Below are 17,921 nucleotides of genomic sequence, written 5' to 3'. Positions count from 1 at the left end.
GGCTGACTCTGCGGAATGGATATGAACAGGATGCTGCAGGTCTGTGAGGCAGGCGGGCGGCGGCGTGCGGAGATCTGACAGTGAGAGCGGGTCCGTGCAGCGGGGGCGGGTAGCGCCAGTGACAGCTCTTAATGGCGGCAGTGAGCGGGTCCGTGCGGTGGGGCGGGTGACAGCTCTTACTGGCGGCAGTGATCGGGTCCGTGCGGCGGGCGGCGGCACACTCAGCAACTGGTCGCGGCACACTAGTGTGCCGCGGCACACCAGTTGAAAAAGGCTGCGCTAGGGGAAGAGCGGTGTGAGCTGTCTGGGACACAGAAAGGGAAGCCTGAGCTGCATAGAGTCCAGCCACGAAAAGTAATGGTGCCCTGCGGTAGGGGCAGAGCCCTGGTCAGAACAGTGTGCGGAACGCACACACCCGCAGACAGCGGCCGGGATTGAGATGGTGACCAGAGATTGTGAGGAGATTCAGTCGTTCAGGGAGCAGGGTGAGTGGCCAGTGGCAGCGCCCACCATTACCAGCTACTCCCCTCACTCCACTTCCCATCAGCCAGTTATACATAGTGTCAGCATCAGTGCCATCCAGTAACAGTCGTAGCCGTGTCCAGAGTGATCGGTCAGCCCCAAATACTGGCTGCTAGCCCACATACCAGCAAATCCGCTTCCTAGTTATTGGGGTGGCTCAATAAGCGTTACTTCACATGCTATCTTGCAGCCCTTTTAGAGACGGAGGGGTCTATTTACTAAGCCTTGGATGGAGATAAAGTTGCTGGAGATAAAGTACCAGCCAAACGGCTCCTAACTGTCATTTTTCAAACACAGCCTGTGGCATAGCAGTTAGGAGCTGATTGGCTGTTCTGTATCTCCAGTGACTTTTTCTGCTGTGGGGTACACTGGGCTCCACAAGGTAAGATATAGGGGGTGTAGAGTAGGATCTTGATCCGAGGCACCAACAGGCTCAAAAGCTATGACTGTTTCCAGAATGCATAGCGCCGCCTCCTCTATAACCCCGCCTCCCTACACAGGAGCTCAGTTTTGTAGTTGGTGCCGCAGATAGCAGGCACATAACAGAGGGGCTGCTCTGGGCAGCCCTAAGAAGAGCTTTTTTTGAGAAGAAAAGTGAAGACTTCAAGGGCTGTAGCAGTGTGTACATGTCTAGTGACATTCACTGCTGCAGCTCCATCTCTCCCCAGCGGCGCTGTACACTCCCGAGCCCTGGTTGCCGGGTAACTACAGCAGGAGGCTCCGGTTTTCTTCTGAGTCAGGCACACACAACGGGGGCTCTCCGGGATCACGTGGCCGCGCTTCGGGAGGTGGTGAGTGGGTCCCGCTCGCGGGACCCGTGCTTTATCGCGAACCGGCGCGGTCGGTGGGAGGCGGGCTGCGCGCGCTGGCGGTGGACACTATGGCAGTACAGGCGATCCCACTAGATCACCAGGGCATGGGTGCAGGACAGGTTTTCCCTTAAAACCTTTTTATGTGTAGCCCGCAGTACCTGGTGGTTTTGCCAGCAGAGAGGATTAGGCTTAGACCTGGAGCCCCTCCCCCAGGGCACCATTTCCAGCAAATGTTCCCACCCTGGAGCTGCATATCTGTCTCTCCCTCACTCCCTGTCAGTGTCTGGGCACCATTTCTCTCAGCTACACTGTTCCTGGGACTGCTTGGGCAAATCCTCCTGTGTAAAGCCGCCTGGTTGTCAGCGCTGTGACTTTACATGACACTTAAGTATTCTACATGTCAATTAGACAGTGTTAGTTAAGAAAGACTGCATTTAGTCAGGGTTCTCTGGTACAAGTACCCTGTGATATACATCCAATTCTTACTGTGCAGTGTTACATCTATTGACTACATAGCTATATATATAAGCTAGTCCAGTGCAGTATTATTGTTAGTAATAACCTCTGCATTGTTTAACTGTGACTATATGTGTGTGCATTAGCTTGCTGAGTGGTTTCCATTTCGTGTCTCTCACTCAATTTGCTATCCCTATATTCTATAACCTGATGGGGCTTGGTGCGTCAGGTTTTATATTTATACAGGTTGAGTATCCCATATCCAAATATCCGAAATACGGAATATTCCGAAATACAGACTTTTTTGAGCGAGATTGAGATTGTGAAACTTTTGTTTTTTGATGGCTCAATGTACACAAACTTTGTTTAATACACACAGTTATTAAAAATATTGTATTAAATGACCTTCAGACTGTGTATATAAGGTGTATATGAAACATAAATGAATTGTGTGAATGTAGACACACTTTGTTTAATGCACAAAGTTATAAAAAAAATTGGCTAAAATTACCTTCAGGCTGTGTGTATAAGGTGTATATAAAACATAAATGCATTCTGTGCTTAGATTTAGGTCCCATTGCCATGATATCTCATTATGGTATGCAATTATTCCAAAATACGGAAAAATCCGATATCCAAAATACCTCTGGTCCCAAGCATTTTGGATAAGGGATACTCAACCTGTATAGGATTTTCACAAGATATACTTTAATACGTATTTTTCTCTGTGATTTTAGTCACTATATCTCTCCTGTATCTCTGCTTGTGCTGACTACACTGCGCAGGGGTTTGGGCAAGAGGTATCGTGCTGCTGACAATTGTACTGTGTTACCCGATATTGCAAGTTATATCATGTCTGCTTCTGAGGGTAACGGTTCTGGGGCTGAACACACTGCCGGTGTTGCTGACGCCACAGATCACTATGAGGAGACTACAGCAGCTGTCGGCTCTGGTTCTGGGGGCTCCTTGCCCCCCAGTGGGACTGTGGCAATGGGGGTACATAATGACCCACCATGGGCTACTTTCTACCACGCTTCTACATACGCTACTTACTAAACTAACACCCCCTATGGGACCTCCTATGCCTGTGCAACCGTGTGTGGTCCCCGCAGCTAACCCGCCGTGGGCGGATAATTTATCTGCTCAATTGAAGAAGTTGAACCAGTTCTTGACTAATAAAAAGTCTGACCCTTGCTCGCCTAAGACCAAGGGGTCCTCTAAGCGAGCTCTTATCTCCTCACAATCCACTGCTGTCACTGACACCTCGTCTGATGAAGATAGCGCTTACACTGACCCCACAGATTCTGACACAGATACTGCTGATGGGGAGGGTAGTTCAGATGTGGATGTTCCTGATCTTTTGGAGGCTATTAAGTTAATTTTACAGATTACGGATGATCCCGAGCCATCCGCCCCTCCTAAGAAACCAGATAGGTTCAAGCGTCAGAAGGTGGTTAAACAAGTTTTACCTCACTCTGACCACCTAGTGGTTATACGTCAGGAACCCTGGGGAAACCCGGGTAAGAAGTTTGTGCCTCAAAAGAAGATGCTGGCTCGCTATCGTCTCGCGCCATCCTAGCCACATGTGGCTAGGATGGTGGTTTCCTCAGCTCTACCTGTCACTACCGTCACGTCTCTAAAAGAGCCTACGGATAAACGTGTGGAGGGTTGTCTGAAAGCGATTTACACCCTCATGGGTGCTGCACAAAGGCCCACTATTGCAGCAACATGGGCTGCAGAGGCTATTGAAGCATGGTCCCTAGAGTTAGAAGCTGAAATCTCTTCTTACCATGCTAGACAATGCTTGTCATATATTGTCACAGCTTCTCACTATATTAAAGAGGCGGCTTCTGATGCCGGTATCCTAGCAGCCAAGGCCTCTACTACATCAGTCCTGGCTCGCCGGATATTGTGGCTGAGATCCTGGTCTGTGGATCTGGACTCTAGAAAAACCCTGGAGGTACTCCCTTTCAAGGGAGATATTCTGTTTGAGGAGGACTTAAATAAGATTGTGGCTGACTTGGCTACTGCCAAAACTGCCTGTCTGCCAAGTACCGCTCCTTCTGTGTCGAAGGCTAAAGGTACTTCCTATTGCCCCTTTCGTCTTTCAGGTAAAACAAAAGGTCAGGCGTACAACAAACAGGCCTGCACTTCCAAACCTGGTAAGCCGAAGCCCAAAAGAGCCTGGGTTGCCCGTCAGCCAGCTTCCAAGACCGATAAGCCTGCCGCATGACGGGGCGGGCCTCCCCCTGGGGGATCCCAGGGTGGGGGGCCGGCTTCTAGGGTATACCCAGGAATGGTTGAAGACCACTTCAGATGCCTGGGTACGGGAAGTCGTTACTCGAGGTTACGCCATAGCCTTCAAAAACCGACCCCTTCATCGATTTTGCCAGACAGACGTCCCGTTGGACCAGACAAAGGCAAACACTCTACATTCGGTGGTACAGACCCTCCTGGATACAGGAGTCGTAGTACAGGTGCCTCTTGCTCAGAGGGGCCGGGAGTACTATTTTCCGCAGTTTCTGGTCCCGAAACCGAATGGGTCCTCCCGGCCCATTCTCAACCTCAAGGCATTGAACAGGTTTGTGAAAGTTTCCAAGTTCTGTATGGAAACCCTTCGCTCTATAGTTCTGGCCTTGGAACCTGGGGACTACATGGTCTTCCTGGACATACAGGATGCTTACCTGCATATTCCGATAGCAGTGTCACATCAGCAATACCTGAGGTTTGCGATTGGCAACCTCCATTACCAGTTTCGGGCGTTACCTTTTGGTTTAACTACGGCTCCGCGAGTCTTCACCAAAGTTATGGCGGTGATGACGGTGGTACTCTGCCGTCAAGGGGTCAGGATACTGCCGTATCTGGACGACTTGTTAATCCTGGCAAATTCCCCAGAACTTCTCCTACGTCATCTGGATATGACTGTCCAGTTTCTACAAGCCCACGGGTGGCAAATCAACTGGAAGAAATCCTCCCTGGTCCCTGCTCAGAGCATGGTGCACCTAGGAGCGCTATTGGACACTCACAACCAGCGGATGTTCTGGTCTCAGGAGAAAGTCCTGAAGCTTCAGGACAGGATTCGTTGCTTCCTTTCTCGTCCGCAAGTGTAGATACATTCGGCGATGCAGGTGCTGGGCCTCATGGTATCAGCATTCGACATGGTGGAGTATGCTCAATTCCATTCTCGCCCCCTCCAGAGGCTGATTCAAGCCAAGTGGGACGGCCTGCCTCACCGGATCAGGTCTCACATGATCTCCTTGACTCCGGAGGTCCGTCTGTCGCTGCACTGGTGGCTCCAGGACCAACGATTGTGCAAGGGCCGTCCCTTCTGGATATCCGACTGGGTCCTGTTGACGACAGATGCCAGGCTAAGAGGTTGGGGAGCGGTACTGGAGCAACACTCCCTTCAGGGTCAGTGGACCAAGGAGGAATCTCTCCTCTCGATCAACATTCTGGAATTGCGGGCGGTCTTCAATGCGTTGAACCTGGCCCAGCATTTAATTCAGAACCGTCCTGTTCAAGTACAGTCGGACAATGCCACCACAGTGGCTTACATAAACCATCAAGGCGGCACTCGAAGCCGTTTGGCAATGAAGGAAGTCTCACGGATTCTACATTGGGTGAAACGCCATCTACCGGCCATATCGGCAATATTCATTCCGGGAGTCCTGAATTGGGAAGCAGACTTTCTCAGTCGTCAGGACGTACACGCCGGGGAGTGGGGCCTCCATCCAGAAGTGTTTCAACTCCTAGTGGAAAAGTGGGGCCTTCCAGACGTGGATCTGATGGCGTCTCGACACAATCACAAGGTTCCCGTCTTCGGAGCAAGGACAAGGGATCCTCAAGCAGCATTCGTGGATGCGCTGGCGGTGCCGTGGAGGCTTTGGCTGCCGTACGTGTTCCCTCCGGTGTCACTCCTGCCCAGACTAATTCGGAAGTTCAAGCAAGAAAAAGGAATTCTGCTTCTCATAGCTCCAGCGTGGCCCAGAAGGCACTGGTTCTCAGACCTGCAGGGCCTATCCTCAGAGCGTCCAATTCTACTTCCACAACGCCCAGACCTCCTCGTTCAGGGCCCCTGTGTCTACCACGACCTAGCCCGGCTGTCTTTGACGGTGTGGCTCTTGAAGCTTCCGTTTTAAGGGCTAAAGGGTTTTCTGAGGCGGTCATTCAAACTATGTTGCGGGCCTGGAAACTGGCTTCTGCTCGGATTTACTATAGGGTCTGGCATTCTTACTTTGTTTGGTGCGCATCTAACGATTATGACGCTTCCAAGTTTAGTATAGCCAAGTTGTTGGCCTTTCTTCAGCAGGGCCTGGACGTAGGCCTGCGTCTGGCCTCCCTCAAGGTTCAAATATCTGCCTTGTCGGTGTGGTTTCAGAGAAAGATTGCGACCTTACCTGATGTGCATACCTTTACTCAGGGTGTGTTGCGTATCCAACCTCCCTATGTCCCGCCTGTGGCTCCTTGGGACTTGTCGGTGGTTTTGGAGGCGTTACAAGAGTCTCCGTTTGAACCTCTTGGTTCAGCTGATCTTAAGTGGCTTTCCCTTAAGGTGGTGTTTCTGCTGGCTATTGCTTCAGCTAGAAGAGTGTCGGATTTGGGTGCCTTGTCCTGTAGTTCCCCATATCTGATATTTCACCATGACCGGGCGGTTCTTAGGACTCGTCCCGGATATTTACCTAAGTGGTTTCTTCGTTCCACCTTAACCAGGAGATTGTGGTTCCGGCACTTGTTTCTCCTGATCTGTCTCCCAAAGAGTGGTCTTTGGATGTGGTACGGGCTCTCTGTATCTATGTGAAGAGAACTGCTTCTCTTAGGAAATCTGATTCTCTCTTTTTGTTGTTTGGATTTCACAAACGGGGCTTGCCTGCTCACAAGCAAACTTTGGCCAGATGGATTAGAATGGTGATTGCACTTGCTTATGTGAGGGCTGGTCTATCAGCTCCTGCTCACATTACGGCCCATTCTACTCAGTCTGTTGGACCTTCTTGGGCGGCTCGCCGTGGTGCGACCCTTGAACAATTGTGCAAGGTGGCTACGTGGTCCTCAGTGAACACGTTCATAAGGTTCTATGCCTTCGATACTGCCGCTTCCCTAGGATGCTTCCTTTGGACGCCGGGTTCTTGTGCCTGCTACAGTGCGTCCCCTCCCATAAGGAACTGCTTTAGGACATCCCCTATGTCTTTCCTTGTGGAGCCCAGTGTACCCCGCAGCAGAAAATGAGTTTTATGGTAAGAACTTACCTTTGTTAAAACTCTTTCTGCGAGGTACACTGGGCTCCACAAGGCGCCAACCCTGACGCACTTAGCTTCTTTGGGTTGGTATGGCATTAGCCGCTGACACTTCTCCTGTCGTGAGAGTGTGGTGTATGTGGCTACTAACCGTTGTCGACTCTTTTCCTGCTACTGCATTGGGCTGGTTAACTAAAAACTGAGCTCCTGTGCAGGGAGGCGGGGTTATAGAGGAGGCGGCGCTATGCATTCTGGGAACAGTCAAAGCTTTTGAGCCTGTTGGTGCCTCGGATCAAGATCCTACTCTACACCCCCATGTCTTCCCTTGTGGAGCCCAGTGTACCTCGCAGAAAGCGTTTTAACAAAGGTAAGTTCTTACCATAAAGCTCGTTATCTCCAGTCAAGGCTTAGTAAATAGACCCCTGAGTTACCTACAGAAAGGGGCAACCAGAGCACCTCCCTCCACCCTCCATATTTACTAACCAGAGAGAATTAGTCATTATCTACTGCTGTGTGAACAAAGTGACATGCAATGACATAGAGGGAGAGGGCAACTGTTTATTAGCCAAGAGTCAGCCTTAGTGCAAGAGGAGAGACTATTGCAGATCACAAAGTGTGGGCGTTCCCCAGCTCAGTGATAACCAATGGGAAACCGACAGAGTGAACTGAGCTGTCATTATACCCTGCTTGGCCTGTTCCTCTCTGCATGCTTCCTTAATTCCACTAAACTGATACCCCTTTTCCACTAGCTTTTAAAACACGGGTAAATGCGCGGGGGTGCGCATTTACCCGTGTTTTTCCCTAGTGGAAACGGGCCCCCCCCCCTGCAGATTCCCGGGTAGCTTGCTGGGTTGAACACGTGTTCAACCCGGTAAGCTGTGTAGTGTGAATGGGAGCCGTGTCGAGGCGACACAGCTCACGTTCACAGTGTATGGGAGGGCGGCGCTGGGAGATCATGTGATCTCCCAGCGCCGCCCCTGCCACGTCACTAGCAGCGTCACCAACCCGGCAATATGCCGGGTTGGTGAGCACTGTGGAAAAGGGGGCTGTAGCACGGCTCGCGGCCGTCTCAGGCGACACGGCTGCGACTGCTACAGTGGAAAAATAAGAATTTACTTACCGATAATTCTATTTCTCGTAGTCCGTAGTGGATGCTGGGAACTCCGTAAGGACCATGGGGAATAGCGGCTCCGCAGGAGACTGGGCACAAAAGTAAAGCTTTAGGACTACCTGGTGTGCACTGGCTCCTCCCCCTATGACCCTCCTCCAAGCATCAGTTAGGATACTGTGCCCGGACGAGCGTACACAATAAGGAAGGATTTTGAATCCCGGGTAAGACTCATACCAGCCACACCAATCACACCGTACAACCTGTGATCTGAACCCAGTTAACAGCATGATAACAGAGGAGCCTCTGAAAAGATGGCTCACAACAATAAGAACCCGATTTTTGTAACAATAACTATGTACAAGTATTGCAGACAATCCGCACTTGGGATGGGCGCCCAGCATCCACTACGGACTACGAGAAATAGAATTATCGGTAAGTAAATTCTTATTTTCTCTGACGTCCTAGTGGATGCTGGGAACTCCGTAAGGACCATGGGGATTATACCAAAGCTCCCAAACGGGCGGGAGAGTGCGGATGACTCTGCAGCACCGAATGAGAGAACTCCAGGTCCTCCTCAGCCAGGGTATCAAATTTGTAGAATTTAGCAAACGTGTTTGCCCCTGACCAAGCAGCTGCTCGGCAAAGTTGTAACGCCGAGACCCCTCGGGCAGCCGCCCAAGATGAGCCCACCTTCCTTGTGGAATGGGCTTTTACAGATTTTGGCTGTGGCAGGCCTGCCACAGAATGTGCAAGCTGAATTGTACTACAAATCCAACGAGCAATAGTCTGCTTAGAAGCAGGAGCACCCAGCTTGTTGGGTGCATACAGGATAACAGCGAGTCAGATTTTCTGACTCCAGCCGTCCTGGAAACATATATTTTCAAGGCCCTGACTACGTCCAACAACTTGGAGTCCTCCAAGTCACTAGTAGCCGTAGGTACCACAATAGGTTGGTTCAGATGAAACACTGAAACCACCTTAGGGAGAAAATGAGGACGAGTCCTCAATTCCGCCCTGTCTGAATGGAAGATCAGATAAGGGCTTTTACAGGATAAAGCCCCCAATTCTGACACGTGCCTGGCCGAGGCCAGGGCCAACAACATGACCACTTTCCATGTGAGATATTTTAACTCCACAGATTCAAGTGGTTCAAACCAATGTGACTTTAGGAACCCCAAAACTACATTGAGATCCCAAAGTGCCACTGGAGGCAGAAAAGGAGGCTGTATATGCAGTACCCCTTTTACAGACGTCTGAACTTCAGGTAGTGAAGCTAGTTCTTTCTGGAAGAAAATTGACAGGGCCGAAATTTGAACCTTAATGGACCCCAATTTTAGGCCCATAGACACTCCTGTTTACAGGAAATGCAGGAATCGACCTAGTTGAAATTCCTCCATCGGGGCCTTACTGGCCTCGCACCACGCAACATATTTTCGCCAAATGCGGTGATAATGCTTTGCGGTTACATCCTTCCTGGCTTGACCAGGGTAGGGATGACTTCATCCGGAATGCCTTTTTCCTTCAGGATCCGGCGTTCAACCGCCCTGCCGTCAAACGCAGCCGCGGTAAGTCTTGGAATAGACAGGGTCCTTGCTGGAGCAGGTCCCTTCTTAGAGGTAGAGGCCACGGGTCCTCCGTGAGCATCTCTTGAAGTTCCAGGTACCAAGTCCTTCTTGGCCAATCCGGAGCCACGAGTATAGTTCTTACTCCCCTCCGTCTTATAATTCTCAGTACTTTTGGTATGAGAGGAAGAGGAGGGTACACATACACTGACTGGTACACCCACGGTGTTACCAGAGCGTCCACAGCTATTGCCTGAGGGTCCCTTGACCTGGCGCAATACCTGTCCAATTTTTTGTTTAGGCGGGACGCCATCATGTCCACCTTTGGTTTTTCCCAATGGTTTACAATCATGTGGAAGACTTCTGGGTGAAGTCCCCACTCTCCCGGGTGGAGGTCGTGCCTGCTGAGGAAGTCTGTTTCCCAGTTGTCCACTCCCGGAATGAACACTGCTGACAGTGCTATCACATGATTTTCCGCCCAGCGAAAAATCCTTGCAGCTTCTGCCATTGCCCTCCTGCTTCTTGTGCCGCCCTGTCTGTTTACGTGGGCGACTGCCGTGATATTGTCCGACTGGATCAGCACCGGCTGACCTTGAAGCAGAGGTCTTGCTTGGCTTAGGGCATTGTAAATGGCCCTTAGCTCCAAAATATTTATGTGAAGTGATGTCTCCAGGCTTGACCACAAGCCCTGGAAATTTTTTCCCTGTGTAACTGCTCCCCAGCCTCTCAGGCTGGCATCCGTGGTCACCAGGACCCAGTCCTGAATGCCGAATCTGCGGCCCTCTAGAAGATGAGCACTCTGCAACCACCACAGGAGAGACACCCTTGTCTTTGGTGACAGGGTTATCCGCTGATGCATCTGAAGATGCGATCCGGACCATTTGTCCAGCAGGTCCCACTGGAAAGTTCTTGCGTGGAATCTGCCGAATGGAATTGCTTCGTAGGAAGCCACCATTTTTCCCAGGACCCTTGTGCACTGATGCACTGACACTTGGCCTGGTTTTAGGAGGTTTCTGACTAGTTCGGATAACTCCCTGGCTTTCTCCTCCGGGAGAAAACACCTTTTTCTGGACTGTGTCCAGGATCATCCCTAGGAATAGAAGGCGTGTCGTCGGGATCAGCTGCGATTTTGGAATATTGAGAATCCAACCGTGCTGCCGCAGCACTATCTGAGATAGTGCTACCCCGACTTCCAACTGTTCCCTGGATCTTGCCCTTATCAGGAGATCGTCCAAGTAAGGGATAACTAAAACTCCCTTCTTTCGAAGGAGTATCATCATTTCGGCCATTACCTTGGTAAAGACCCGGGGTGCCGTGGACAATCCAATCGGCAGCGTCTGAAACTGATAGTGACAGTTCTGTACCACAAACCTGAGGTACCCTTGGAGAAGGGTAAATTGGGACATGTAGGTAAGCATCTTTGATGTCCAGAGAGACCATATAGTCCCCTTCTTCCAGGTTTGCAATCACTGCTCTGAGTGACTCCATCTTGAATTTGAACCTTTGTATGTAAGTGTTCAAGGATTTTAGATTTAAAAATGGTCTCACCGAGCCGTCCGGCTTCGGTACCACAAATAGTGTGGAATAGTACCCCTTTCCCTGTTGCAGGAGGGGTACCTTGATTATCACCTGCTGGGAATACAGCCTGTGAATGGCTTGCAATACTGTCTCCCTGTCTGAGGGAGACGTCGGTAAAGCAGACTTTATGAAACGGCGAGGGGGAGACGTCTCGAATTTCTTGAGACGGGCCCCCACCGTGCCTGAGACCGCTTGTAAAGCCCCAGCGTCATGCTGAGGACTTTGCGGAGGCGGGAGAGGGCTTTTGTTCCTGGGAATTGGCTGTTTGCTGCAGCCTTTTTCCTCTCCCTCTGCCACGGGGCAGAAATGAGGCGCCTTTTGCCCGCTTGCCCTTATGGGGCCGAAAGGACTGCGCCTGATAATACGGCGTCTTCTTAGGTTGAGAAGCTACCTGGGGTAAAAATTTGGATTTTCCAGTGGCCACCAGGTCTGTTAGACCTACCCCAAATAACTCCTCCCTTTTATAAGGCGATACTTCCATATGCCTTTTGGAATCATCATCACCTGACCACTGTCTTGTCCATAACCCTCTTCTGGCAGAAATGGACAGCGCACTTACTCTTGATGCCAGTCGGCAAATATCCCTCTGTGCATCACGCATATATAGAAATGCATCTTTTAAATGCTCTATAGTTAGTAATATACTGTCCCTATCTAGGGTATCAATATTGTCAGTCAGGGAATCCGACCAAGCCACCCCAGCACTGCACATCCAGGCTGAGGCGATTGCTGGTCGCAGTATCACACCCGTGTGAGTGTATATACATTTTAGGATATTTTACTGCTTTCTGTCAGCAGGTTCCTTAAGGGCGGCCGTATCCGGGGACGGTAGTGCCACCTGTTTAGACAAGCGTGTGAGCGCTTTATTCACCCTAAGGGGTGTTTCCCAACGTGCCCTATCCTCTGGCGGGAAGGGGTATGATGCTAATAACTTTTTAGGAATTAACAGTTTTTATCGGGGGAAACCCACGCATCATCACACACTTCATTTAATTCCTCAGATGCAGGAAAAACTACAGGCAGTTTTTTCTCACCCAACCTAATACCCTTTTTAGTGGTACTGGTATTATCAGAAATGTGTAAAAACATTTTCCATAGCCTCAATCATGTAACGTGTGGCCCTACTGGAAGTCACATTCGTCTCTTAATCGTCGACACTGGAGTCAGTATCCGTGTCGGCGTCTGTATCTGCCATCTGCGGTAACGGGCGTTTTAGAGCCCCAGATGGCTTTTGAGACACCTGGACAGGCACAGGCTGAGTCGCCGGCTGTCTCATGTCATCAATCTTTTGTAAAGAGCTGACACTGTCACATAATTCCTTCCATAAGCTCATCCACTCAGGTGTCGACTCCCTAGGGGGTGACATCTCTGTTACAGGCAATTGCTCCGCCTCCACCTCATTTTCCTCCTCATACATGTCGACACAACGTACCGACACACAGCACACACACAGGGAATGCTCTGATAGAGGACAGGACCCCACTAGCCCTTTGGGGAGACAGAGGGAGAGTATGCCAGCACACACCAGAGCGCTATATATATATACAGGGATAACCTTATATAAGTGTTTTTCCCCTTATAGCTGCTGTATTGTTATACTGCGCCTAATTAGTGCCCCCCTCTCTTTTTTAACCCCTTTCTGTAGTGTAGTAACTGCAGGGGAGAGCCAGGGAGCTTCCCTCCAACGGAGCTGTGAGAGAAAATGGCGCCAGTGTGCTGAGGAGATAGGCTCCGCCCCCTTCTCGGCGGCCTTTTCTCCCGTTTTTCTGTGGAATCTGGCAGGGGTTAAAATTCATCCATATAGCCCTGGGGGCTATATGTGATGTATTTTCGCCAGCCAAGGTGTTTTTATTGCTGCTCAGGGCGCCCCCCCCTAGCGCCCTGCACCCTCAGTGACCGAAGTGTGAAGTGTGCTGAGGAGCAATGGCGCACAGCTGCAGTGCTGTGCGCTACCTTGTTGAAGACTGATGTCTTCTGCCGCCGATTTTTCCGGACCTCTTCTTGCTTCTGGCTCTGTAAGGGAGCCGGCGGCGCGGCTCTGGGACCGAGCTCCGAGGCTGGGCCTGTGTTCGGTCCCTCTGGAGCTAATGGTGTCCAGTAGCCTAAGAAGCCCAATCCACTCTGCACGCAGGTGAGTTCGCTTCTTCTCCCCTTAGTCCCTCGATGCAGTGAGCCTGTTTCCAGCAGGTCTCACTGAAAATAAAAAACCTAAAACTAAACTTTCACTAAGAAGCTCAGGAGAGCCCCTAGTGTGCACCCTTCTCGGCCGGGCACAAAAATCTAACTGAGGCTTGGAGGAGGGTCATAGGGGGAGGAGCCAGTGCACACCAGGTAGTCCTAAAGCTTTACTTTTGTGCCCAGTCTCCTGCGGAGCCGCTATTCCCCATGGCCCTTACGGAGTTCCCAGCATCCACTAGGACGTCAGAGAAAGGGGTATTAGCTGTGTAATCACTGCTTCTTCCTCACCTACTGCCTGAACTGACTGAACTGTGACCTGTGTAACTTTCTGCTTGCATAACTGTGAGTAAGAAAAAGGAACTGCATGAGCTATTGCTGTATAATGCTCTCTCACTGATAACTTCCCTGCATTATAAACTAAAACCTGCAACTGTTGCTACTGTTCTGCCTCTGCTTACTTTATCACTTCAACAGACTGTTAGTAGGCAGCGGATTCTACTTGTGAGGAACTTTAACCGTATTTACACTTTTTATCGTGCCCTATAAGAGCCTGTAGTGGACAGAACGTTAACTGGGATATAACAGGGCCACAATTATAAAAAAGTATAAGGACTTGGTAATGGAGACGTCAAACACCACCCAGTGGACAATATAGGGTGTTATAGTATTTCAATAATTAAGGGGAGTACGTTCTATTTGCATTAATGTGATTTGCATGATCTGCCACTTTACCGGAACCATGTTCTTTACTATCCTCTATTACGGTGTATCTTCTACTGTTATTTCTCATACGTCCTAGAGGATGCCTGGGTCCACTTCAGTACCATGGGGTATAGACGGTTCCGCAGGAGCCATGGGCACTTTAAGACTTTTTCAGAGTGTGAACTGGCTCCTCCCTCTATGCCCCTCCTCCAGACCTCAGTTTAGAAAATGTGCCCAGGCAGACTGGTCGCACTCTAGTGGAGGTCTACTGAGTTTCACTAAAAGACTTTATGTTAGGTTTTTTATTTTCAGGTAGGCTGCTGGCAACAGTCTCCCTGCTTCGTGGGACTTAGGGGGAAGAAGTAGGAACCAACTTCCTAAAGATTTTCATGGCTCTGCTTCTGCTGACAGGACACCATTAGCTCCTGAAGGGTACTGAACACTAGCTGCGGCTATGCGCTCACTCCCACAGCATGCCGTTACCCCCCTAACAGAGCCAGAAGTCAGAAGACTGGTGAGTAGTATTACCGGAGGTCTGCAGAGAGAGATCTCCGGTCATCGTGACATCTTAAGGTACCGCGCAGCGAGCGGGAATGCTGCGCGAACATGCTATCCATAATACAGTGCACAGAAGGGTGCAGGGCGCGGGGGGAGGGAAGGGCGCCCTGGGCAGCATGAAACCTACTCTCACTGGCAAAAGGTGGCATATGATGCTGTGGCACAGTCCTACACCTCCGCCAGTATAAATATCTAGTTCAATAGCTGAGGAAAAACGCACCATTGTAGGGGGCGGGGCTTCTTCCTTAGGCAGCCAGCACACTGCTCAGCGCCATTTTCTTCCAGCAAGAAGCAGGGGAAGAAATGCTGATCCTCCTCTTGACTTTGATTCTAGTATCAGGGTGCTAAAAGTGACGGAAAGTGTATATTGTGGTACTATAACCTATTATTGACAATATATATAGCGTGGAAAGTCTCTGTGTACAAAGTACGCGACACTGGGATTTTTGTCTCTGTGTACAAAGTACACGACACAGGGATTTTTTCTTTGGGTGCCGAGTTGTGGACTGGCGATTCCTTTCTGTGTCCCTCTGACAGATTTTACTGTGGGTCTGTCCCCTATAAGCCCCGGAGTGTCTGTGGTGTGATTGTGCACGTGTGTGACATGTCTGAGGCAGGGAGCTCTTCCCCTGAGAGAGCCATTTTAGGGACACAGAGTTGTAATGTGGTGGCGCTGCTGTCACACCAAGAGCCTGACTGGGTGAAAGATTTATGTGATAGTGTGAATCATATAAGTAAGAGATTGGATAAGTCTGAGTCTCATGCAGCAAACTGAAAATAATCTGTTGAAGATGTGATTTTTAATAGTTCTGCCTTTCATCCACAGGGGACCTCTCTGAGTCACATAAAAGGTCATTTGCACAAGTAGTACAAACTGATAACACGGACTCTGATTCCTGTGTCGATACTAGTGATTCCAGGGGAATAGATCCAAAGTTAGCGAAAAACATTCAAAACATGTTTGTTGCTATAAAGGAGGTGTTAGAAGTTACGGAGCCCTCTTCTTTACCACAGGAGAAGGCTTACCTTAATAAAGAAAAAAGTAATGTAACTTTCCCTCCATCTCATGAGCTGAACAGTCTCTTTGAGGGTCTGGTTTAACCTGAAAATAAATTTCAGATTCCCAAAAGAATTCAGGCAGCTTACCCTTTTCCCTGCAGAGGACAGGAAAAGGTGGGAGTCACCCCCCCATTTTAGACAGTTGCCTTTCACGGTTAAACGGTGATTCTCCCTGCGCCTGGGATGGCTTCACTTAAGGAGCCGGCAGACCGCAAGTTGGAGACTACGTTGTAATCTATTTATGTGGCCAATGGGACACTACTCAGGCCTACCATTGCTTGTGCGTGGGTGAGTAGTGCTATTGAAAAGTGGTCAGAAAACTTGTCATCAGACATTGACACAATAGATAGAGACGAGATACTCCTAACATTAGGTCATATCAAAGACGCTGCTGCGTACATGCTAGAAGCCATGAAAGATATTGGTCTCTTGGGATCAATAGCCGCTACTATGGCAATCTCAGCACAGCGGGCATTGTGGATTCGCCAATAGAATGCTGACGCAGATTCCAAATGGAATATGGAGGCTCTCCCGTATAAAGGTGAGGCCTTGTTTGGAGATGGGCTGGATGCTTTAGTTTCTGCGGCTACTGCTAAGTCGACATTCTTGCCTAATGCTCCTGCGCCGGCGAAAAAGACACATCACTCTCAGATGCAGTTCTTTCGGCCCAATAAATACAAAAAGGGTAAAGGTTCCCCTTTCTTTGCGGGTAAAGGAAGGGGAAAAGGAAAAAAGTCCACATTGTCTCCAGGATCACAGGAGCAGAAATCAACCTCTGCTTCTGCCAAATCTTCAGCATGAGGCTGGGGCTCTCTTGCGGGAGTCCGCTCAGGTAGGGGGTACGTCTGAAACTCTTCAGTCAGTTCTGTGTTCAATCTGGCCTGGACCCGTGGGTCGTACAAATAGTGTCCCATGGGTACAAACTGGAGTTTCAAGACATTCCCCCATGCCGTTTATTTAAATTGACCTTACCAGGTTCTATCCCAGACAGGGAAGTGGTGGCAGCAGCAATTCAAAAATTGTGTCAGGATCAAGTCATTGTCCTGGTTCCCTTGTTACAACAAGGAGAAGGGTTTTATTCAAGTCTATTCATAGTTCCGAAGCTGGACGGCTCGGTCATACCGATTCTATACCTGAAAACTCTGAATCTCTACCTGCAAAGGTTCAAGTTCAAGATGGAATCTCTGAGGGCAGTGATTTCCAGCTGGAGGGGACTTCATGGTGTCAGTGGACATAAAAGATGCCTACTTACATGTTCCCATTTATCTTCCACATCAAGCTTATCTGAGATTCGCAATACTGAATTGTCTTACCAATTTCAGGCATTGCCGTTCGGACTCTATACAGCACCGAGGGTATTCACCAAGGTGATGGCGGAAATGATGGTCCTCCTTCGACAGCAAGGACTCAATATAATTCCTTGCCTGTACGATCTCCTGATAAATGCGAGGTCCAGAGAAAGGTTGGTGCAGAACATTGCACTCTCCTTGACAATACTTCAGACGTCAAGTTTGTACTTTCTGGGGATGATACTGGACACAGAGGTGCAGAGGGTATTTCTTTCAGTAGAAAAGGCTCTGGAAATCCAAAGAATGGTCAGACAAATTCTGAAACCAACAAGAGTGTCGATTCATCAATGCATTCAGTTGTTGGAAAAGATGGTAGCAGCCTACGAGGCCATATAGTTTGGCCGATTCCATGCCAGAGTATTCCAGTGGGACCTGTTGGACAAGTGGTCCGGATCCCATCTACACATGCATCAGAGGTTAATCCTGTCATCCAAAGCCAGAATTTCGCTCCTGTGGTGGCTACACAGTTCTCACCTACTAGAGGGATGCAGGTTCGGGATTCAGGATTGGGTCCTAGTAACCATGGATGCAAGTCTCCGAGGCTGGGGAGCAGTCACACAGGGGGAAAGCTTCCAAGGAAGATGGCCAAGTCAAGAAACTTGTCTTCACATAAACGTTCTGGAGTTGAGAGCCAGTTACAATGGCCTTCTAGAAGCGGTGCATCTTTTTCAAGATCAACCCGTACAGATCCAGTCGGACAATGTAACAGCAGTCGTATACATAAACCGTCAGGGCAGAACGAAAAGCAGAGCGGCAATGGCAAAGGTGACAAAGATTCTCCTCTGGGCAGAAAGACATGCAAG

At 49.7% G+C, this 17,921-nt stretch overlaps 1 protein-coding gene across 1 annotated transcript in view; it reads left to right on the top strand.

The window, feature by feature from the left end:
- SMARCE1 (SWI/SNF related, matrix associated, actin dependent regulator of chromatin, subfamily e, member 1) overlaps positions 1 to 17,921 on the top strand; it is a 111,230-nt gene that overhangs the window by 840 nt on the left and 92,469 nt on the right. The window lies entirely within an intron of this gene.

The sequence above is a fragment of the Pseudophryne corroboree genome, chromosome 3, assembly GCF_028390025.1.
Source record: "Pseudophryne corroboree isolate aPseCor3 chromosome 3, aPseCor3.hap2, whole genome shotgun sequence".
Lineage (NCBI taxonomy): Eukaryota > Metazoa > Chordata > Amphibia > Anura > Myobatrachidae > Pseudophryne > Pseudophryne corroboree.
The sequence above is the reverse complement of the archived record's forward strand: the minus strand, read 5'-3'. Positions and strand labels throughout refer to the sequence as shown.